The sequence below is a fragment of the Giraffa tippelskirchi genome, chromosome 10, assembly GCF_054371585.1.
Source record: "Giraffa tippelskirchi isolate mGirTip1 chromosome 10, T2T-mGirTip1v1.2.pri, whole genome shotgun sequence".
In the NCBI taxonomy this organism is placed as follows: domain Eukaryota; kingdom Metazoa; phylum Chordata; class Mammalia; order Artiodactyla; family Giraffidae; genus Giraffa; species Giraffa tippelskirchi.
In genome coordinates this window covers 12,837,176-12,861,499 of record NC_137284.1, presented here as the reverse complement: position 1 = coordinate 12,861,499, position 24,324 = coordinate 12,837,176, and the positions used below count along the sequence as shown (strand labels likewise).

The window sequence follows — 24,324 nt, the reverse complement described above, 5'->3', positions numbered from 1 at the left end:
TTCAGGGAACTGGAGGGAGTACTAACCCTACAGAACAAATTTCTATGTATGGTGGAAGACAAAAATAAAATAAATTCTAAGTATCTTCTGTAAATCATGTTTGTACAATGGAATGGTTACACACATATGGTACACAGCATAATACAGATGGAGGAATGGGATCGGAGGAAGATGAAGATTAGACTGGGAAATGCCAGATATAATTTTGTTCTCTCCTACAGTCTCATTAAAACCGATCAAGGACAGAAAAGAAAGTTTCTGATGTTCTGAGTTTAAGATGCCTCCAACAGGAATATCCGGGTGGAACTGACATACGAAAATGTCTGTACTCGTTGACTGTGTTTAGTAGCAGATGCAACACTAGGACCTTTAGATACGACCCAGCAACTCCCACCCGCCCAAAAGAATTGAAAACATGTCCATACAGAAATGTATAGAATATAGCAGTATTATTCATAATATTAAAAAAGTGAAAATAATCCAAATATCCATCATGATAAATAGACAAATAAAATGTGGTAATTTATACAATGGAATATTATTTCACAACAAAGAAATTAAATACTGATACATGCTACAACATGGATAAAATCTGAAAACATGCTAAGTGAAAAGGCCAGTTACAAAGGGCCACATATTGTATGATTCCATTTATAGGCAATGTTCCAAACAGGCAAATCTATAGAGGCAGAAAGTAAATGAGTGGTTGCCTAAGGTTGCGGGGGAGGGGGGGGGAGAATTTGGGGTTAACAGCTAAGGGATTCAGGGATTTTTTTTAAGATAACAGAAAATGGTCTAAAATTGATTGTGGTGACTGATACACAAATCAGCGAATACACTAAAAGCCACTGAACTGTACACTTTAAATGGGTGAATATGTAGGGTATGGTATACTAATTTTAAAATCTACACCTAGAGATTTAAGAAGTTCAACACACCTAAACAAGATAAATTCAAATAAGTCCACGCTCAGATACAAACTGTTGGAAACAAAAAGACAAAGGGAAAAATCTTAAAAGCAGCAACAAGGGAATGACTCCCTACTTATAAGGGGAAAACAATTCAAACCATGGAGTACTTCTCATCACAAACCATGAGGTAAGAAGGAAGTGACTCAACACTTTCTAAGTACCCAAAGAAAAGAAGAGCCCACCAAGAACACTACAGCCAACAAACATGACCTTCAGGAAGAAAGAGAAAATCAAGGCATTCTAATATGAATGAAAACTAGAGAATCAGCCGTCAGCAGATTCACCCTAAAAGAATAAGTTCAGATCGCTCTTGAAATGAAAGGAAGAATAATGAAAAGTAAAAACATACAGCTGAGTCTTTGAACTGTGCAAGTCCACTCATACGTGGGTGTTTTTCCAATAGTGAATACTACAATACTACCTGGTCTGTGGTTGGCTGAATCAAGGTTTGTTGAATCTGAAGATACAGAACCCTGGATACAGAGGAACTGTCAGATTCGAAGGGCTGACTATAACTTATATGCAGATTATCTACTCTGCAGAGGGTCAGCTCAGTGCCCCTAACTGCTGCTGTGCTCAAGGGTCAGCTGTATAGGTTATAGTCTTCCCTCTTCCTCTGACTTTTCTAAATTATGTTTCACATAATTGAAGCAAAAACTATCCTTATGCTGATGTGATTCTCAAAGTATGTAAAGGAAATATTTAAGACAATTATAAACTGGGGAGTGTAACTTCAAAAAGAGGTAAGCCTTCACTCAGACTGATACTGTATTGACATCAGTGGACTGTGATAAGTTATTTATGTATATATAATACCTAGAGCAGATTCAAAATAATATATAAAAAGACATGCCCTCAAACACCAAGGATAGATCAAAATGAAATTTTCAAAAAGGTACAATAAGCCACAGGAAGGCAGGAAAATAACAGAAACAAAGAACAGAGGGAACAAATAAAAACAAAAATAAAATGGCCTACTTAAGTCTCAACATATCAATAATTTCCTTGAATGTACATAGTCCAAATAAAACCAACTAGAAGACAAAGATTCGTAGGATGGATATTTTAAAAACATGAGCCAACTACATGCTATCCATAAGACACTCATTTCAAAATAGTGCTATAAGGAGGTTTAAAGTATTATAAAAGGATGAAAAAAATACAGAATTATATTGTCCAATGAAGGAGCTGCCAGTCACATGTGGTAATTTTAATTGAATCAATTAAACTAAACTAAATTGAAAATTCAGCTCCTCAATCTCACTAGACACATTTAAAGTAATATGTAAAAAAGCACTTGTACTGAATTAGTAATGTGCACATATCATTTTATTTAAAAAGTTTTCCAAAACTCTATTATAAATGAAAACGCCCACATTCTCAGTTATTTAATTAATAGCAGTTAATAAAGGTTTTTTTATATTGCGGCAAAATAAAACAAAATTTGTCATTTTAAAGTGTATAATACAGGGCTTTAAGGACATTCACACTGTTGTGTAACCATTACCAGTATGTCCAGAACTTTTCATCATTCTGAAATGAAACTCAGTATCCATCAAACAATAATTCCTCATTCCTCATCCTCCACTCTCTTACCAGACTCTGGCAGCCAACCTTCTAATTCTATCTCTATGAATTTTCCTACTCTAGGTACATCATATAAGTGGAAGCAGCAAATACTTGTCCTTTTGCAACTGGTTTATTTCATTTAGCACAAAGTCTTCATCCACTCTGTAGCATGCACCAGAATTCTTCTCCTTTTTGAAGACTGTATAATACCCCATTGTATATTTTATTTACACATTCATCTGTTGATGAAGATTTGTGTTGTTTTTTAATTCTCTACTTAACTAATGAAAGCAGGATTTATTTACAAATTCAAGAATCTCCATGTAGAGATCAATCTTAGAGGTCATTTAGTTCTATAGCCTAATACTTAAATCATTTGATACAAATTATCACAATTATAAAATTCTGTATCATTTTATGAGTGGCTACCACTTTAAACTGTTCACATTTCTCTTTTCCAAGTTGGAAACTACCATCAATATTTTAATTTAGCCATGGCAGATATGACAGAGGATATTCACATATATGATACACCTCCATGGGCAAGGGCAGATTTAAAAAAACCTGTGCTCAATACATGTTAACATAAAATTTGCCATTCTAACCATTTTTAAGTGTCAGTTCAGTGGCATAAAGTACATTCACACTGCTGTGCAGACAGCACCATTATCTACTTCTAAAATTTTCTCATTGACAAGGACAGATTTTGATAACACTCAAAAGAACTTCAGAGAACAAAAGCATCACAGACTTTACTTTGGCATGATGGTCCCAAAAGAATCTTACAAAGTGTGTAAGAAATAAGCTCATCATTTAAATATATCAAGAAACTTCATTTTATATAAAGAAATATGTTCAATTTCATTTTTAAAAATTGAGCTTTATTTAATAATAAGAAGGAATCTTGATTTTATTTTTCTGATTCTCTACTCTACAGGCAATATTAAAAAGGCAGCACATAGGTAGGTACAATTTACAGAATTACACTGTATGGTACTACAAATTTTTTTCACTGAATCATTCTTGCTTATAGGCAATATGGACATACAATTGACACCTAGCTGACTCATCTTTTTCATTAAAAATTTATTCATGGATAGAATAAAATAGAAGTAACTGTGATAATCACAAACACATAAATAATTCACAACTGCCACAACTGTTAGTAGTACTGTACATTAGTAATGGTTCTATACAATAGCTCTAGCTTTAACTCACAACTGATTAAGAACAATCACAAAACCTCTGGTAAATAGATAACCAGTGCAACTTCGATGCATGAAGCAGGGCACTCTAAGCCAGTGCTCTGGGACAACCCAGAGGGATGGGGTGGGGAGGGAGGTGGGTGCAGGATGGGGGGACACACGCACGCGTGTGGCTGATTCATGTTGATGTATGGCAAAAACCACCACAATATCGTAAAGTAATTAGCCTCCAATTAAAAAAAAACCAAAACCTCTGGTAAGACCCAGGCCTTTGAAGACTCCTAACTCAAACTGGTCAAGAACAGGAATTCCTACAGTAACTCTGGACATCACCAGTATTTGAAGATACAGACAACTATGGAAAAACACTGCACTTTTATATAGTCAATACTATATTACATATCTCCAGAGGAACCATATGCCAGACTGTGACGTATGTCTCTGGAACTGATAGTTTTCATTCTCTTACTCTACAGATATTACTTTTCATGGCTTGAACATTATCTTACAGCTTAAAGAGATAATGGTGGAATAGATCGAAAAGAGGCAAATTCTTCCCCCTCAATGGGGGAAAAAACCCTCAGAAAATAGAAGGAACTTGAATTTTAAAGCTGAGAGAGGATTATGGTTTAAAAAATTTAGTTCAACAAACATTATCAGGTGCTAAATATAAATACTATGCTAAAAAGCCCAGAAAGATTAACCAGTCACAACTCAATGGAAGACAGGAGTGGAGCCTCAGATTACTTGATTCTTGGAGTCTACTGTTTTGTACAAAAATCACAGTTAAAAATAGGACCTGCAACCAGTACTCCTAAATTACTGGTACTCTTTCCATTGATGTGATAATAGTATAAGAATAACTGTTTCCATATAGGAACAATTGGAAACAGCCTGGGATAGGAAAAGGTTAGGACTCATTAAATACCTTTCTAAATTGTCAAAGATTTAGTTAGGCAAATTCTGTAACAAAATGATGTGTGAAATAAAGAAACTGCTGTTGGACCAGAATTTTAAAAGCTGAGTTTAGTCTTTCCTGCAAAATAACCTAAAGAGTAAAAGGTGACTGTGAAAATACCAAACATTAGCCTATTATGATTATCTGACTGCCCCCCCAAAAATACATGTTACAACTGTTCAATCTATATAGAAATATAAAATAAAGTCTTTTAAAAAACACCTCTTAATTTGAATTTTCTTAGAAACTACTATCTCACATCTCCCCAATGAGCATTATATATCATACATCATAACTCCACAATTGCTATTAAGGTTTTAAATTCTAGATATATGTAATGGATAGATACTCCTAGTATCCATGTCCCTTTGAATGATAAACTGCTATAAACACATTAAGTCTTTTGACACAGTATAATGCATTAATTAAAAGTAAAGTCTTCTTACATTGCCCAAGTCCAATAACAGACTTCTCCACCTCATGTATAACTAAGCATTCTTTACTTCACTATACCCAATTCAGTATCAATTAATAAATTAATGTTGCCTAGAAATAGTTTATATAGTAGGAAGAGCATTGCTTTGTATTTCGGACAGTTGCTATTGTTTTATAATCTGTTCATTATTCAAGAATAGTTAATTTATAATACTGTATTAGTTTCAAGGTTAGAGCACAGTGACTCAGGGTTTGTTTTTTTTTTTGCAGATTATATTCCATTGTAGGTTATTATAAGATTTTGGGCACAATTCCCTGCTATATATACAGCAAATCCTTGTTGCTTATCTGTTTTACGTATAGTAGTTTGTATCTGTTACAATCTCAAATTTCTAATTTGTCCCTCCATCCCTCTCCTTTGGTAACCATAAGCTTGTTCTCTATGTCTGTGAGTCTGCTTTGGTGTCCTTTTTTTTGGGGGGGGGGAGCTGTATTACATGGCTTGTAGGATCTCAGCTCCCTGACCAGGGGTCGAGGAACTGAATCTATGCCTCCTGCAGTAGAAGCTCAGAATCCTAACCACTGGACCTCCAGGGAATTTTTTTTTAAATTAAAAAACTGCTTTATTTTTACACAATTTTAAAGGTCACTTTCCATTTCAAGTTATTACAAAATATTGGCTATATACCCCATGTTGTACAATACATACTTGAGTCTGTCTTATAGCCAATAGCCTGTACCTCTGACTCACTGCACCTTTTTATTGCCCACCCCAACTGATAGTCACTAATCTGTTCTCTGGATCTGTGAGTCTGCTTCTTTTATGTTATAGTCATTAGTTTGTTGTTGTTGTTGTTTTTTAAGATTCCACATATAAGCAGTATCATATAGTATTTATCTTCCTCTACAAACCTGGATCTTAATCATGTCTATCACTGAACTTACTGGATGTCCTTAAAGTAGTTAAATGTGGCAGGAGTCAAGCAAGATAAAACAAGTACACGGGAAGTGCCCAGTGCCTAGCACAGAGCATACACAGGAGAATGCCATACTGCCCTGAGTGATGAATCTTTGTTGACAGGTCTCTATCACCTTTGGCTCAATTTACCTCAAGTCTCTAACCCCGGCACCCTTCCTGAGCTCCAGTTCTGGGCCTCCGATGATGAGCTGGTGCATGTGTGTTCAGTCACGTAGTTGTGTCCGATGCTGTGACCCCATGGACTGTAGCCCGCCAGGCTCCTCTGTATGATCAGCGAGAATGCTAGACAATTCCATCTGAATACGTCTGCCATCTTTCAAATTCACTGCCTGAAACTTAACTCAAATTCTTCTCAACAGACACTCCACTATAGGATTTCTAACTGCCAATGACAGATGCTTTTAATTAACCATTCACCCAGAGCTTAAAATCTAGTACTTATTTTTGATTCACCATCTCCTCTCAAAATCTGGAAATTTTCTCTTAGCTACTCCCCCCTTCATAAGCAAACTCAGAAAAATTACAAATGTTTTTAAATGCCTTAACATTTAATGTTAAATCAGGAAGGCGATGGTTAGAAATTTTTAGACAAGAACCTAATAATAGAAAAGGCTCAACAAGGTGAACAGGCTGCTTTTCTGAGCCAGGCCAGAGACATGGTTTGTATATTCAAATTTGCACATCAAAGAGTAGTAAAATCCATTTGTCACATAAGATAATCATAAGTTCCAACTGCAACACAGACATAATAGGTCTATTTAGGTAAAAGATAACCAAGAAAACATTAAAACGTTTATCTGGCTAAAAGGAATAGAGTTTGCTTCAGCGCTTCAGGGGTTAGGGTGCTTAAAAAAAAAAAAGGCACACAAAATTCAGTTAGGTGTTTTCATCTCTGGACTTAAGGCTTAGAATTGTGGCAGGTCACTTCAGAACCATAACGAGAGTTAACTTAAGGATGGCAAAGCAAAAAGTTGAGAACTGAGGCTCTTGATGATGTCACTGAATTGCTGAGTAATTAACTCTGAAGCTGCCTTACTCTAGAATTTTTTTTTTTTTTTTGGAAATAGTGTTTTAACTCACTCCATTAAAAGTTTTCTGATCCACAAAATAAATATCCACATAGAGACCTCCCACAGGTACTTCAACAGGTCCAAATGAATTAATCATCACTTCTCCAAATGTACTCTTCCTTTTCAAATTCTCTGGCCCAAGATACCATCATTCCAAAAAGCAAAAAACCTGGGCGTCATCTTTGACTTCTACAGTAGTCTAAAAAAAGTCACTTTCTCAGATATGTCCATGTCCCAATCCCTGGAACTTGCAAACGGTTTTTATGGAGGACTTTGCAGGTGGGATGAAGTATCCCAACATAGGGAGATATCTCTGGATATCCAAGTGGCCCCTAGGTACAATCTTTAGCATCCTTCTAAGAAGTTAGAAGATAGAAGGCAATGGCACCCCACTCCAGTGCTCTTGCCTGGAGGATCCCAGGGACGGAGGAGCCTGGTGGGCTGCAGTCCGTGGGGTCGCTAGTAGTCGGACACGACTGAGCGACTTCACTTTCACGCATTGAAGAAGGAAATGGCAACCCACTCCAGTATTCTTGCCTGGAGAATCCCAGGGACAGTGGAGCCTGGTGGGCTGCCGTCTCTGGGGTCACACAGAGTTGGACACAACTGAAGCAACTTAGCAGCAGCAGCAGCAGCAGCAGCATGATACCGATATCAGAGAAAGTGATGGGGAAGACAGGCATAAATTGGAGTGATGAGGCTGCAAGTCATAGAATCCATACAGCCACCAGAAACTAGAAGAGGCAAGGAATGGATTTCCCACCCTGACCAGAGTCTTTGGAGAAAGACGGTACCTGCCAACATCTTGATTTCAATTCAGTGATATCAATTATGAATTTCTAGACTCCAGAATTGTGAAAGGATGAGTTTGCTGTTTAAAGCCATCGAGGTTGTGATAATTTATTACAAGAGCCACAGGAAACTAATACAACTTCTGTTCTTCACTTTTCCTCCAAACACAGACTTGGTCACTAAGACCTACATATCAAATCAATCCTTTCTTTTTTGGCCACTGCCCTCCTGATTGTTCTCCCTGCCTTTAGTTGAGTTAATCCTTCACCACTGTTCAAACTGTCTAAAATCCAATCATTTTAGTCCAGCAACTACCTATTACCTCATGCTTTAGCTATCACCCAGTACAACTCTTAACAGCACTGAATTCTTCTCAGCATTTGCATTTATATCACTTGATATCAATTGATTTCAACATATAAAATACTTGATAAGGCAGACTATTTTTTATTAGTTTATTTTTAATTGGAGGATAACTGCTTTACAATGTGTTGGTTTTAGCCATATGCCAACATGAATCAGTCATAGGTACACACATGTCCTCTCCCTCTTGAACCTCCCACTTCCCTCCCATCCCTCTAGGTTGTCACAGAGCACCAGGTTTGAGATCCCTGCATCATATGGCAAATTCTCACTAGCTTTCTATTTTACATATGGTAATATATATGTTTCAATGCTATTCTTTCAAATCGCCCTACCCTCTCCTTCCACCACTATGTCTACAAGTCTGTTTTCTATGTTGGCATCTCCACTGCTGCCCTGCAATTAGGTTCATCAGTATCATATTTCTAGATTCCATATATATGTTAATATGTGACACTTTTCTCTTTCCGACTTACTTCACTCTGTATAATAGCTTCTAGATTCATTCAACTCATAAGAACTGACTCAAATGCAATCCTTTTTTATGGCTGAGTAATATTCCATTGTACATACGTACCACAGCTTTTTTATCCATTCATCTGCTGATGGACATCTAGGTTGCTTCCATTTCCTAGCGATTGTAAACAATGCTGCAATGAACAGCAAGGTACGTGTGTCTTTTTCGATTATGATTTCCTCAGTGTATATGCTCAGAAGGGCGACTGTTGGGTCATATTCCTAGTTTTTTAAGGAATCTCCATACTGTTTAGTGGTTGTATCAACTTACATTCCCACCAACAGCACAAGAGGATTCCCACCCTCTCCAGCATTTATTATTGTAGCCTTTTGGATGATGGCCATTCTGACTGGTGTAAGGTGATACCATGGTAGCTCTGATTTGCATTTCTCTAATAATGAGTGATGTTAAGCATCTTTTCATGTGTTTATTAGCTGTGTCTAAGTCTTCTTTGGAGAAATGTCTGTTTAGGTATTCTAAGGTGGACTATTATCCCACTATTCATTATATTGGTGGGGAAATTGAAGCTCAGAGAATAAATGACTTATCCAAGGTCATAAGGCTAGTAAACAGCAATTGACATCCTGATGCTACCATTTCTCACTAATACCTCATATTCTCTCCGCTCTGCTACGGTTTTAGATGTTTTTCTTTGCTCCAAACTGATTTTTGAAGCATTCTCTGAACATCAGTTCAGTTCAGTCACTCAGCCATGTCCGACTCGTTGCGACCCCATGAACTGCAGCACGCCAGGCCTCTCTGTCCATCACCAACTCCCAGAGTCTACCCAAACCCATGTCCATTGAGTCAGTGATGCCATCCAACCATCTCATCCTCTGTCGTCCCCTTCTCCTCCTGCCCCCAATCCTACCCAGCATTAGGGTCTTTTCCAATGAGTCAACTCTTCACATGAGGTGGCCAAAGTACTGGAGTTTCAGCTTCAACATCAGTCCTTCCAATGAACACCCAGGATTGATCTCCCTTAGGATGGATTGATTGGATCTCCTTGCAGTCCGAGGGACTCTCAAGAGTCTTCTCCAACACCACAGTTCAAAAGCATCAATTCTGCAGTGCTCAGCTTTCTTCACCGTCCAACTCTAACATGCATACATGACCAGTGGAAAAACCATAGCCTTGACTAGACGGACATACTACACACTATCTCCACTTTCCATCTCTGGTCTCATTTTGGAATTCCCTTATTGTTCTCAACAAGTCAAATACTACTCTATTATGTTCTTTCTTCTACTCTGGATATCAGCAATACCTGCCACTTGCATGCCACTTTTCAGATTACAGTGTTTTAAAACATATTTTCTTTGGATCTTAAAATGCAGGGGCCCGGGTTTGGTCCCTGGTCAGAGAATTGATGCTACATGCCAAAGCTAAGAATTTGCCTGCTGCAAATAAAAGATCCCACATGCCGCAACTAAGACCTGGCACAGCTAAATAAAAAAATTAAACAATCTTCTGAAGTAGATGAGGAAATTTTTCAAAGATTAAGGAAAACAAAGATCAGAGAAAATAAGTGGCCTAACAGGGCCCACAAATCACACACTCTGACTTTAACCCTCTCCTCATTTTACTATTAAACTATGCTGCCTTTCCTCCCCTGAACTCCTATAGCATTTTCTGTCTTAACCATTGATCTGGCATGTGACACCATACCAATTTAGGTTTGCCAGATATATGTCCTATCTCTCCAAGGATAATTCCAGTATATATTTGGAATCAATTATACCCATGTTCTTTAAAAATCATTTTATAAATGTTTGCAGTGTAAGTGATGTAAAACCAAATATATTTAAAGTGTACAACTGTTAGAGGAAGCACACTGACTGAAACTGCCCACCCTGGCCAGGCGCCACAGTAACCATTTGTGTAAGTTATTTTATGACAAGTGGTCCTAGTCCTAGTAAGGAACATGGAACTAATAGGCCACCACCAACCGGAAGAGTTCAGGAAAGGTCAAAAGGAGACACCATGTGTCTAACCACCTCCCAGGATAATCCTCAGTGGCATCCATCTTGGCTGAGCAATGGGTGTACCACCAGGAAGAATCCTGAGTCAGAACGAACCCTACTGCTCTCCGCCTGGGTGTCCCTTCCCAATAAATCTCTTGCTTTGTCAGCACGTGTGTCTCCTCAGACAATTCATTTCCAAGTGTTAGACAAGAGCCCACTCTTGGGGCCTGGAAAGGGTCCCCCTTCCTGCAACACAATCAGGTCAGTTTTCACACAGATATCATTAGGATATCAAGATAAGGAACACTTCTATGACTCCTGCAATTTTCTTTGTGCCTCTTCACAATCTCTCCCACCAGCCTCTCACCTCCACCGCTAATTTGCTTTTCATTTTAGATTAGTTGTATTTTCTAGAATTTTTATATACATAGAATCAGGTAGTATATATTTTCTTATTTATCTGGCTTCTTTCACTGGATATAATTATTTTGAGATTCATCTATGTTGTTAGGCTCCAGAATTTTTGTTACTTTTTGTTTTCTGCTGAATACTATTCCATTGTGTGCAATTACCACAGTTTGTTTATCACCTAACAGAGAACAAACTCTGAGTTGTTCCCAGTTTGGGGCCATTACAAACCAAGTTGCTATGACTATTTGTGCAGTCTTCATGTAAACATACCAGCAGTTTCTTAATCATTTCTGTCTACACCATTAACATGTGCTACACTCTTATCAACAACATTGCTTATTATAGTGCAGTGATTCTCAACTGGGCATTTCTTTATGGCCACAAAAGGATCACTGCTCTTTTAATCAGTATCTTATGTATCACAGGTAGTCAATTAGTGTCTACAGATCTTGCTTTCCAACAGATCCATATGCTACTTGCAGGAAAATGTTGAGCCTGTGTATGTATATTCTATAACTGCCTAACACAGACGAAGGGGCATTTTAAAAAAAGTTGAAAAAGTGTGATTTATGGTGCTTACTTTTGGAATAAGCATATTCTTTTATGTTCACTCATATTATTAATAAAAATACAATTATAAATGACAGCAAAATAACGCTTCAGACAAAATACCTAAAATATATATTTTAAGGAGTTTAACATACAAATATTTTAAACTATAAAATTATAATTTTATATAAAATTAAAATACAAATATTTTATAGAAAACTTGTCAATATACATGGTTTAAGTAAGGATAAAGAAAAAAGTTCATGCTCAAATTACATAGAAATCTGAGTGAAGTAGTGAAAATTACAACTCACCAATTTCCTTCTCCAGAAAGTTATTGTTAAAATGTTTTTCACTATCATTTCCTTTAGAATCAAGTGTTTTGGACAAATGCTACATATGACAAGTGCCTCATATTTTAAATTTTGTTCTCAGAAAAACTGTCACTATGTTGTCAATCTTAAGCAAAAACAAATATCTGTATTTTTCCATGAAAGGAATCACACTTTTTTTTTGAATGGAGTACTAAACTTTTTCATATGAGTACTCATATTTGAGAGCATGAACACTAATAAAAGTGCATATGATCTTTATCTGAAAACAGTTTAACACTCAAAGGTCCTCCTTAAGTCTTTATTGATTTTTTGCAAAGAATTTCAAATGAATTACTATGAGTTATAAAAGAAAGTCATTTTAACTTTTATAACTAGCCACTTTTTAATCAAGTAAATCAAGTAAAAACTTTAATCATTTTACTACATGAATAAGTTCTTTCTAGTTCAGCATTTTGAGAAAAAGAATGAGATTTACCTGGAGTTAAAACAATAAATCAATAAAACCAGCAGCATTAAATTATTAGAATTTCCTCTCATTGCTGGTAACCAGAGTTGTGCTTATTAATTTCTACATCCAGGGAAAATACATTAATATACACTGAGTAACTCCCACCAAGTGCCTTTATCTCCCCGTGGTCACAGTTCTCAGGGAAGAATTTTTAAGATCCAGTTAAAAGGAGGAAATAGTTAATTTAACTTGTCCACATTCCTATAAGTAATAAAACCAGGATTTGAAGAAAGATCTGTCTGATTAAAACACACATATTCAGTCCCTTCTCCCCAACTTACAAGTTGCCATTTACAAGAATTCAACCACAGTAACTTAAGAATACCAGCAATTAACATCAAATCATTTTTACTAAAGAGAAAGCCTGAAGAAAGGGTATATCTTATTCAGTCTCTTGGATCCTTACATAAGCAAGTCAAATTTACGTCACTTTTATAGTCAATTAGCATTTAAAGAGCTCTGTGTTTCCCTAAAGAGCTTTTAAGTGTTCATACCAAGTACTCATGTGTTCTACTCTGTATGCTTTAAAATATGTACACAAGTATAGTGACTTTACTTAAAACACTTTTGCACTGCTGTCTTATGAAGCGTAGCCCCTAAAAGATATGTTGAAATCCTAATCCCCAGTACCCGAGTATGTTACCTTATCTGGAAACAGGCTTCTTACAAAAGTAATCAAACTAAACTGAGGTAATTAGGATGTACTTATATAACGTAAAATTCAAAGACAGAGGCCATGTTAAGACTGAAATTATGCTGCCACAAGTGAAAGCACTAGCAAAAGCAAGGAGAGAGGCCAAGAAGAGCTCCTTCCCTCGTAAGTTCCTTCCCTTAAGAGGAACCAACCCTGCCAACACCAAGATTTCAGACTTCTAATCTCCAGAGCTGAGACAAAAGTTTCTCTTTAAGCCATCTGGGTTGTGGTACTTTTGCTAGAGCAGCAGTAGCAGACAAATATGTGTCTGCTTTTCGAAATACTGTAAAATGTAACTACATTAAATTTTAATGGACTAACAACAGACATTTCAACTAAAAGGAAGAGAGACTAGGCTTCCCTGATAGCTCAGTTGGTCAAGAATCTGCCTGCAATGCAGGAGACCCCCGTTCAATTCCTGGGTTGGGAAGATCCCCTGGAGAAGGGATAGGCTACCCACTCCAGTATTCTGGCCTGGAGAATTCCATGGACTGTATAGTCCATGGGGTCGCAAAGACTCGAACACGCCTGAGCAACTTTCACTATCACTATCATAGGACTGAAAAAGCAAGCCCAACTACATGCACTTTATAAGAAATCTACTTTAAATAAAAAACCAAAGAGGTATGTTAGAAGATATACCATGCAAACTGTAAGTACTGGAAGGCAAGAGTTGGCTATCCCTAACATGAGACCAAGAGTATAGTTCATGACAAAAAGTATTACCAGAGACACAAAATCATTGGTACACATTTTAAGTGCAACAAGGTATGTTCACCAATTGTGCCATAACACAAATCTTAATAAATTTTAAAAGAATGAATGCACCCAGAGTGTGTTCTCTAATCACAAATTAAAAAATTAGAAATCAATGAGCTATCAAGAAAATTCCAGGTATTTTAAATAACACACTTCTAAATAACCCATAGTAACGAAGGAATCAACAAAGGAAATTAGAAAGTTTTGTTTTGTCTTTTTTTTTTTTTTTGCCACAGAGCATGTGGGATCTTAGTTTCCCAAACAAGGACCAAACCCACGGCCCCTGCCTTGGAAGCACAGAGTCTCAAGCAATGGATCTGACAGGGAAATCCCTGGAAAGTATTTCTAACTGAGTAATATTGAAAATACAACATTATCAACATTTGTAGAATGCAGCTAAAGGAGTGCTTAGAGTAAAATTTATAGCTTTAAATGTACATAAAGAGAAGACGGTCTAGAAATCAGTGACCTATCCCCATACACTTTGCCATCTCACATTCATTAACATGACTACTATAAAAGACAAAATAACAGAAGGTAAGTGTTCCCAAGGATGTGGATTAAGAGCCCTTGTGCACTGTTGGTGGGAATATAAGTACTGCTGCTGCTGCTGCTAAGTCGCTTCAGTCGTGTCCAACTCTGTGTGACCCCATAGACGGCAGCCCACCAGGCTCCACCGTCCATGAGATTCTCCAGGCAAGAACACTGGAGTGGGTTGCCATTTCCTTCTCCAATGCATGAAAGTGAAAAGTGAAAGTGCAAGTGAAGTCGTGTCTGACTCTTCGCGACCCCCTGGACTGCAGCCTACCAGGCTCCTCCATCCATGGGATTTTCCAGGCAAGAGTACTGGAGTAGGGTGCCATTGTAAGTACAGACACTATGTAAAATACTATGGCTGTTACTCAAAGAAATTAAACACAGAATTACACTATGATACAGCAATTCTACTTCTGGGTATATACTCCAAACAACTGAAAGCATAGACATGAACATATACTTGTAACATGAATGTTCATAGGAGCATTATTCACTATAGCTCATATTTATCAACAGATAAATGGATAAACAAAATGTGGTATATATATACAATGGAATATTATTTAGCCTTAAAAAGGAAGAAAATTCTGATATATGCTATGATATGGATGAACCTTGAAGATATTACACTAAGTGAAATAACCCAGTTTAAACAAATACAATAATATATACCATCCACTTACATTCACAAGTCCTCTTTCAGCAAAACGAGAAAAAGAGTTTTGGATTCAGGTACCAAGACACTCATTCACATACACACACATACCCTCAAGATAAAAGCAACTGCAAAAGTCCCACTTTGACAAAATAGTCAATCTATTAGGGGCCTCTGCCTTCCAGATCTCAGGGAGTATTGATTGATACATTTTCTTTCATTTACAAAGCATAGCTAAAGACCTCTTAGTTTTGCAAATAACCCCAGGGGACTGTAAGATGAAATAAAAACTCTGATCATCCACACTTAATTATTCACGGCTGGTGTCACCAATTAACAAGCAAACAGCAATTCAAACTGTTCTCTCACTGTCCCAGTTCCCTAGCACCCGAAAGGGGAGAATCCCAACCAATGCCCCATCGGAGATAAAGCTGAATAAATGACCAAGGATAGCTCAAAAGGGAAAATCCTAACGAACGCTCCACCACAGGCGAAACCTAAGCAATAAGAAAGTTGGTATTGTCACACCCAAGCCCCGTTATGCACCAAAGATGTCTCAACTGGCCAATGCAGGTACTAACACACATACAAACAACAAACACAATGCCCCACAAAGAAATAATCAGATGAAGTGTAGCCCAGAAAAAAAGGACTATATGTAGCTTACCCCAAAGTGACATACACAAAAACACAAATAACAACTAAGCTGTGGTAACACAGAAAATCAGAAGAGGTGTAGTCTAAAATTCCACTTCCACTCCCAAATGGAGGCCTCCAAACAAACTGGCAAGCCTAGCTCTGGAAAAGCAAATGAACCGGTTCCCAAATCAGGCAGTCTAACAATGCCTCTCTTCAACAGGGTACACCAATCAAATGCAAGACAAATTGACTTGAGAGAAAGCCCAAATTGAGGCCAGCTGTATACACCACAGTGACTTATCCTCAAGTGGCTCACTTTCCGCCTAGGAAGCACTCCAAATATGAAACAGGAGGGAAGGTGGCAGGGCATAGCCTTTAAAAGAACGACATAGCCCGAGGACATGACATAAAGCAAATAGGTCCAAGGTGGCAGACAAGTCTACTTCCACTAGACACTGAGCCTCACTCACTATAACAATCAGCATGCTAAAGGACACATCCACAGGTGCCAAGATAGTTCCAAGTGTGTGTGTGTCTGTGTGTGTTAGTTGCTCAGTTGTGTCCAAATATTTGCGACCCCACGGACTGTAGCCTGCCAGGCTCCCCTGTCCACGGGATTCTCCAGGGAAGAATATTGGAGTGGGTTGCCATGCCCTTCTCCAGGGGATCTTCCTGACCCAGGGATTGAACCTAAGTCTCTGGCATTGCAGTCAGTTTCTTTACCATTTGAGCTACTTGGGAAGTCCCCAAAATGGGCAGTGGCCCAGTTCCTGGAACTCTTTGCCCCTTCCCCAAAACAGTTGGAATAATCCTCCCACTCATTAGCCTAATGAAATTATCCAGCCTCCAAAACTAAACATGCCACATTTAATAGAGGACAGTTCCAAATAGGGGCTTACCTGGTGGCTCAGGAGTAAGAATCCACCTGCCAGTGCAGGAGACACAGGTTCAATCCCTGATCCAGGAAGATACCCTGGAGAATGAAATGGCAACCCACTTCAGTATTCTTGCCTGAAAAATCACCATGGACAGAGACCCTGGCATGCTATATCATGGAGCTATAGTCCACGGAGCTGCAAAGGCTCTGGACACGACTTAGCAACTGAAAAACAAAGTTCTGAACAGGCTTGCTTGCTAACAGTAGCTGATAATCAGATACTTAGGTTAAGATCTGAATTAAAGGAAAATCATTTTTAAAAAGAATTATATTGTTTCAGAAGCCAGAGGGTAGTAGTTCCACAAAATCTTGATTCCAAAGATTCAAACTCTTGGTTATATGTAACCCTAAGTTGTTTGCAAGCTGAATGCATCAAAAACTGTTAAAACCAAGTAAATAGCAAATCATGTCAACATTAAAAAAAAAAAAAAAAACAAGCCAACCTACATATACCATTTAATACCTATAGAAGGATAACAGTATAGAATATTGAAACTGGTGTATCAAACATTTGTAATTTTAAGGTTTTTTAAAGCTATACAATTACTAAAATGGAAGAATATTCAATATGGAGACAGAAATTATGTTCTCCTAGAAAACTGAGACATTAATAAGTTTCACTCTTCAATTTTCACTCTTATAAGACAGAATTTGGAGAAGGAAATAGCAACCCACTCCAGTATTCTTGCCTGGAGAATCCCAGGGACAGGGGAGCCTGGTGGGCTGCCGTCTATGGGGTTGCATAGAGTTGGACACAACTGAAGCGACTCAGCAGCAGCAGCAGCAGCAAGACAGAATTATGAATGTGAAAGATCACAATGATGTAAGTCAGTGATTTACTCCAGAATCAGTTATATAAAAATGTGCTCACTAAAGTCACCTTTGGCACTAATAATAATGTTAGTGAAGAAAGTGCCCATCAAGCAGAAGTGTAATATAAATTTAATGTATCTTTATCTTTTTAAAGGCACATATATAATCACTATTTTTAGATCCCATGACTAAAAATCAAGAGATTTCCAGCTCATTATGGAGTGAAGTATTTCTGATATAAAGAACAAAGGGGAAAACTAAAGTGGCTTTCAGTTTAATAGGAGATAAATTTCAAGAAATCAGTCAAGATACAGAAGAACTGTTTCAATCATGAATGTGGTGGTTGCATTTAAGGTAAAGACATCCCATTATAGCATATATAAAGATATGCTCACTTGTAGTCTACAGAATGCCAGGAAACCACGGGGGGCGGAGGGATATATGTATTTATATATATATACACACACACACTCAATATATATATTAAACTACATTTGGAAGAAGCCAAATTAATTTGGAGCCCTCTAACTAATGAAGGAAACCCCTTTACAATAATCTCTGATGCTTCACCATTTTCAGTAACAAGAGAATTCTATCCTTTACAAGGCTAGAAAGACTTCCTCAAAGTTTAAAACCTCCAACATTATGGAAAATTTTAGATGCAATCTTCAGTGCTGCTGTAGGACTAATGTCAGTCATGTATTTCTTTTGATTCATGTTGAATGAAAATATATCCAATTTTATGACATATATTTAATTGTGAGATGCAGCAATGTGTTAAGAGCAACACTGAAGACAGACTTGAGTTTGACACCTGGATATCCCTTTCCTTATTTGCAAAGATACAAGTGGCAATAACAAAGGGTTAAAGTGGGATCTGAATGAGATGATGTATGAAATATTTAGCATAGTGATACCTTTTCGAAAGGCTCAACAAATGCTGGCAATTCTCATAACTGTATTAGCTCACTCAGTCTACCAAAACAGTTTCTAGCTGCTATGTGAGAATATATACCTATGCTACTGTTTGTGGCACTTTTTCATCACTTTATGTGTCCTAATAATCTTCAGCAGTATATTTTACCAAGATTAAAGACAGGATGAAGGTAAATGGGCCCAATGCATATGCACTACTCATTTTCCCACTCCATTCCCTGAGGAAAGAAATGTTTGCTCTGTTAACAAAAGCAGTGGTGGTGTACAGAGGGAAACACACCATGGGCTCATCTTTTCCTGGTAACAGGCAGCTGATAAACTATGTAATTGTATTCTCACTTCAGACAACCATTGATTGCTCCCTCTTAAATTCTCATTTGAAGGCATAATTATAGATTCTATCACATTTAAACACTTTTATATCTACAGATAGCATATGTATGTCAGTTCTGTTGTGTGACACATTAAGTAGATGGATTTATAAAACTGTATCAACTGCCTGCCTCTTTGAAGACATGATTTTCAGAATTTCCTGGTGGCCTAGTGGTTAGGATTCCAGGCTTTTGCTGCCAGGGCCCAGGTTCAATACCTGGTCGGGGAACTAAGATACTGCAGGCCATGTGGCCAAAAGAAAAAAGAACTGACCCATCAATAAAGTGATTTTCAAAGTAAAGCTTGCAAAAATAAGCCTGAAATCTACTTCTCTGCTCACCTCTAAAGATTAGTCTAGTGCTTTCTCTTTGCCAGAAAAATTAGAATCTAATTGCAAAATTTAAATGTACTCCAATATCACTTCACGTTAAGTAACACACTCTGTCCACTGTTAATCCTCCTACAGTGAAGATATGAGTATATTAGATATTAAAAGGTATGACAAGAGTTAAATAACACTTCATTTTAAAACTAACTTGGGTTAAGTCTTTTTTAAGAATACTTTCAAAATATTTGACTTCTGAACCTTGTATATCGTTTTTATGGCCTTCCCTGGAAGCTCAGCTGGCGAAGAATCTGCCTGCAATGCAGGAGACCCCTGTTTAAAAACTGGGTCAGGACGATCCTCTGGAGAAGGGATAGGCTACCCACTCCAGTATTCTTGGGCTTCCCTAGTGACTCAGATGGTAAAGAATCTGCCTGCACTGCGGGACCTGGGTTCAATCCCTGGGATGGGAAGATCCCCTGGAGGAGGGCATGGCAACCCACACCAGTATTCTTGCCTGGAAAACCCCCATGGACAAGCCCCCCTGGCTGGCTATAGTCCATGGGGTCACAAAGAGTCAGATTTGACTGAGCAACTAAGCACATATAATTTATATACTCAAAAATAAAATTTAAAAAGGGAATCCTTCTACACTGTTGCTGGGAAGGTGAACTAGTGCAGCCACTATGGAGAACAGTATGGAGGTTCCTTAAAAAACTAAAAACAGAGCTACCAAATGATTCTGCAATCCCACTCCTGGGCATGTATCTGTGTTCAATGTAGCACTATTTACAATAGCCAACACAAGGAAGCAACCTAAATGACCATCGACAGGTAAATGGTTAAAGAAGATGTGGTATGTGCACATACAATGGAATACTACTCAGCCATAAAAATGAACAAAATAATGCCATGAACCTAGAGATTATCATACCAAGCGAAGTAAGACAGAGAAAGACAATTATCATGTATCACTTATATGTGGAATCTAAAAAAAGTGATATGCTACTGCTAAGTCACCTCAGTAGTGTCCGACTCTGTGAGACCCCAGAGATGGCAGCCCAGCAGGCTCCACCGTCCCTGGGATTCTCCAGGCAAGAACACTGGAGTGGGTTGCCATTTCCTTCTCCAATGCATGAAAGTGAAAAGTGAAAGTGAAGTCACTCAGTCGTGTCCGACTCTTCACGACCCCATGGACTGCAGCCTACCGGGCTCCTCCATCCATGGGATTTTCCAGGCAAGAGTACTGGAGTGGGGTGCCACTGCCTTCTCCGAAAAAAAATGATATAAATGAACTTATTTACAAAACAGAAACAGACTCACAAAAAACAAACAAAACTTATGGCTACCAAAGTGGGGAGGAAATTAGGGGTTTGGGATTAACAGATACACATTACTAGATATAAAATAAACAACAAGGACCTACTGTATGGTACAGGAAACTATATTCAATATCTTGTAATAACCTATAAAGGAAAAGAATTTGAAAAAGAATATATATACGTGAATCACTTTGCTGTACACCTGAAACTAACACATTTTAAATCAATTATACTTTCAATAAAAAGTTGTTTCTTTTGGAAAATAATAAAAAAAAAGAAAATCATAAAATGAAAAATGGAACCAATGAACCATATCAAATTGGCAGCATAACCAGAGAAAGTACTTCAAGTGACTTCTGAACACAGTAAGTACTCTGATTACACAGCCTTCATGCAATATATTCTAACAACAAAAAAAACGGAAAGAAATTTTAAAACTTTACTCAGAAGTTTATTGTTAGTAGTGATATTGGTAAAATACTGAAATGATTTTATGTATATATAGTAGGATATGGCAAGTATGTTCATTGTATTAGGAACTAAGATTTTCACTTAAGACAAGAGACAGATATAGAATCAAAGAAAAGAAAAACCTTCCTATGGTAAATTTGAATTGGATATACTGCTATGAACTTGTTTAAACAAACAAGCAAAACACCATTTTTTGTTCTCCCCTCTCAAAGGGCCTAGATGCAGTAACACTCCAGCAGTAATGAATACGCCAAACAGTCAGATCCTGGTTTCTATACACCATTTCTCACTAAAAAGAGTCAAGACTTCTTGGATGAAAAGCCCATTCCAGATCTGGAACAAGGAAAGTAACAAGGCAAGCCTGGGATATTCTGCACCAGAGTGTTCCAAGACTAATGGTGAGCAGAAGCATTAAAAAGACACAGGAACCAACTTGAAATGGTTTTACTGCCCAAATTTGGGACAGTTTGATCATCAAAAAGAAAAATGACTGTAATGGTTATATATAAAAAAAGATTAAAACTCATCAGTCCATAGTATTCCCACAAAAAAGAAGAAAAAAAAATCCTGATTTGCCACCATTAGGCAATGCATGCAGTGGGGGTGACTAACTCCCCAGTTCTTTACCCTGAATATTGGTAACTAAAGGGAGGACATTAACATTTTTAGGAGAAAGTTCAGTTCGCTCCTAGTTAATGAAAGAAAAATTGACAGAAAATCTCCAATAAAATAACTGATTGAAGCAACAGTCATCGATGGGTGCTATCACAGAGCAAAAGGTACCCAGAAACAGGTTGTTTGCTTGGGGTCAAGATATTACCCCAAAATCATATACAAATCACAAACCAGCAAACCAAACCTTTATAATAAATCTGGTAGTCACCACTTTGAGCAAGTGGTCACATTTAGTATCCTTAACAGTGTGGCATTATGGAACATTAAAGTACATAGGTACATAGCATCATCTACGAAATATTCTTGCCAAATAAAAGTTTTCCTTAAACTAATCTAGCTTTTCTTTAGACCTAACTTCCAGGAACAGGAAAATCAGGAGGACAGAGGATTACTACATTAAATGACATCATTAGGAAACGGACACGCCCCAAAAGTGGGAGTATTCTTATAAAGCAAGTGGTCTGGTTCGCTGGCAGAATGAAAGGAGATGGGTACTGGTCTTCTAAAAAAAAAAAAAGGATCCAAGGCATAAGTAACAAATCCAATGTGTGAATCTTAACTGAAAACAGCTGGGGGGTGGGGTGGGGGTGGATGTCCCAAAGAGATCCCAGATATTTGCATGTGGACTGCTAATTTAGAAAAGTGTTGATGATGACACTGGGGTCAGTATAACCGCAGGAGGAAAGACTGGAGTGTCATGGTGTTTGCAATTTACTTTCAAGTGATTACACACAGAAAAGGGGAACAACATGGCAGAAATGTCAATCACAGAACCTAGGGACTGGAATATTCACTGAAATTTTTCCTCAATTTCAAAGAGACTGATCATTTTTCATAAATAAGTGTTTAAAAAAAAGGTGTACCCATACTGAAGGTACAGTAGGAAACACACCTACACTGGAAACATATCTGGGTATAAATCTCACTTTTATCACTAGTTGTGTGGCCTAAAGCAAATTACTTAACATTACTTAAGTTTGTCTCACCTGTAAAACTCAAGTAATAATATCTAAGTCATTAGGTTGTTCTGCAAATCAGATCAGATATGGGAAAGGTTCTCATAATTAATGCAAACACTGTAAAATACAAGACTATAAGAAAACATTCCCTTCATTATTGCCACATTCTATGATTAGGAAACTACATCAGGTAAAATTAAATATCCGTTGGCAGTCAGAGGGAAGTAATGGGAGTAACTGACTGTATAAATGAAGATTCACACAGTATTTTTTTAAATGCAGTAATTCCAACTGAAACCCTCTAGACAAAAAAAATCTACCTATCCAAACTATTAGTAGCTCTCAAATTGTGAAGTCTGCTTTTGGTATTAGCTTCTATCCGAATAAAACAGTAAGAAAATAAGTGGAAGTTAGAAGGTCTTCTTGACCAAAATCTATAATTCACTTACATGCCGAAAAAAATGTAAGCTTTGGCCTTCATTTCTGTAATTAAGTTCTAATAAGGCACACAATCATTAGGCTTTATTCTAAATTCTGGTTAAGCTTCAAACCACTAACAAGCATGCAGTTTCCTTCTAACGTACTCATTTCACTCGCAGGTAACCCTTTTCTGGTTAGGCCAGCAGAAAACGACTAGATGCAGACTGAGCCCCAGGTAGGGAATAAAAAAGGTTTTCGTTTTTTAAATAAATGCCACCCTTTTCTTTCCAATACCAAAGAAAAAGAAGCGGGGGGAGGGGGGAGCTGTGTGTCTCGGCTCGACCAGGTGAGAAGCTAGCACCCCGCCTCCTCGGGGTCAGGGTGCTGAGCACACGCGCGCGCGCGCGGTCGAGGGGCGCCCTGGGAGATCGGGACAATTTCTCCCAGACGGCGGGGCGCAGGGCCAATCTCCTCCCTGAAGGCTTAGACGCCTTTGAGGGGAACCTGCGGGGTGTCTCCCGGGGCGGATGGGGGTGACGAGACCCAGCGTTCCCTTCCGCCCAGCACCCAGATGGGGCGCCGCTCGAGGGCGCGGGCGGCGAGGAGGGGCCGGCCTTGCCTTCCCTTCCCGGTTACCTGCGGGCGGCGGTGCCGGGGGCCGGAGGCCTGCTGCTCCTCCTCCTCCTCCCCGCCAGGCTGAGGCGGCGAGGTGGCGGCGGCGGCGGCGGCGGCGGCCCGGGGGGAGGGGGCGGAGCGCGCGGCCCGCTGCCTCTCTCCTCCCCCGGGAGGCGGAGGGGACCCTATCTCGGGCCGCCGCGCCTAGGCCCGTGGACAGCCTGCGGCAGGGGCATGGCAGCCCCCAACGGCAGCGAGCCTGCGAGGCGGAGGGAGGGGAGCGCCCCACAGGCCTGAGGGGAGGAGCGAGGGGGCCCGGCGAGCCACGCGCGGGCGGCCGTTGGGGGCGGTTGGCCGAGGGCAGGCGGCGGTTTGGGGAGCGCGGCGACGGCTCGCGTTTTCCCGGCGGGGCGGGGTGGGGAAGGGGAAGGGGAGTGAGGGGGAGGGAGGGGGAGGTTGGGAGGGAGCCGCCGCCGCGCGCGTGCGGGCCGGCGCCGCCGCCGTTGCCGCTCGGCTCACTCCAGCCTGTTTGGGGGCACTTTGTTTGTGTCCCACAATGCTCTGCGCGG

The 24,324-nt window shown here is 38.9% G+C and overlaps 1 protein-coding gene across 8 annotated transcripts in view; it reads right to left on the bottom strand.

Moving 5' to 3' along the window:
* Positions 1 to 24,277, bottom strand: part of ZBTB44 (zinc finger and BTB domain containing 44) — a 52,244-nt gene extending 27,967 nt beyond the window's left edge. For 5 of the 8 annotated variants that reach the window (XM_081534024.1, XM_081534030.1, XM_081534026.1 and 2 more), the window contains exon 1: positions 23,777 to 24,277. The gene's annotated coding sequence lies outside the window, so the exon portion shown is untranslated. Of the gene's footprint in view, positions 1 to 16,809; positions 16,884 to 23,776 lie in introns of all 8 variants that reach the window. The other 3 variants (XM_081534025.1, XM_081534027.1, XM_081534029.1) reach the window with 1 other exon arrangement.
* Between the last annotated feature and the right edge of the window lie 47 nt (positions 24,278 to 24,324).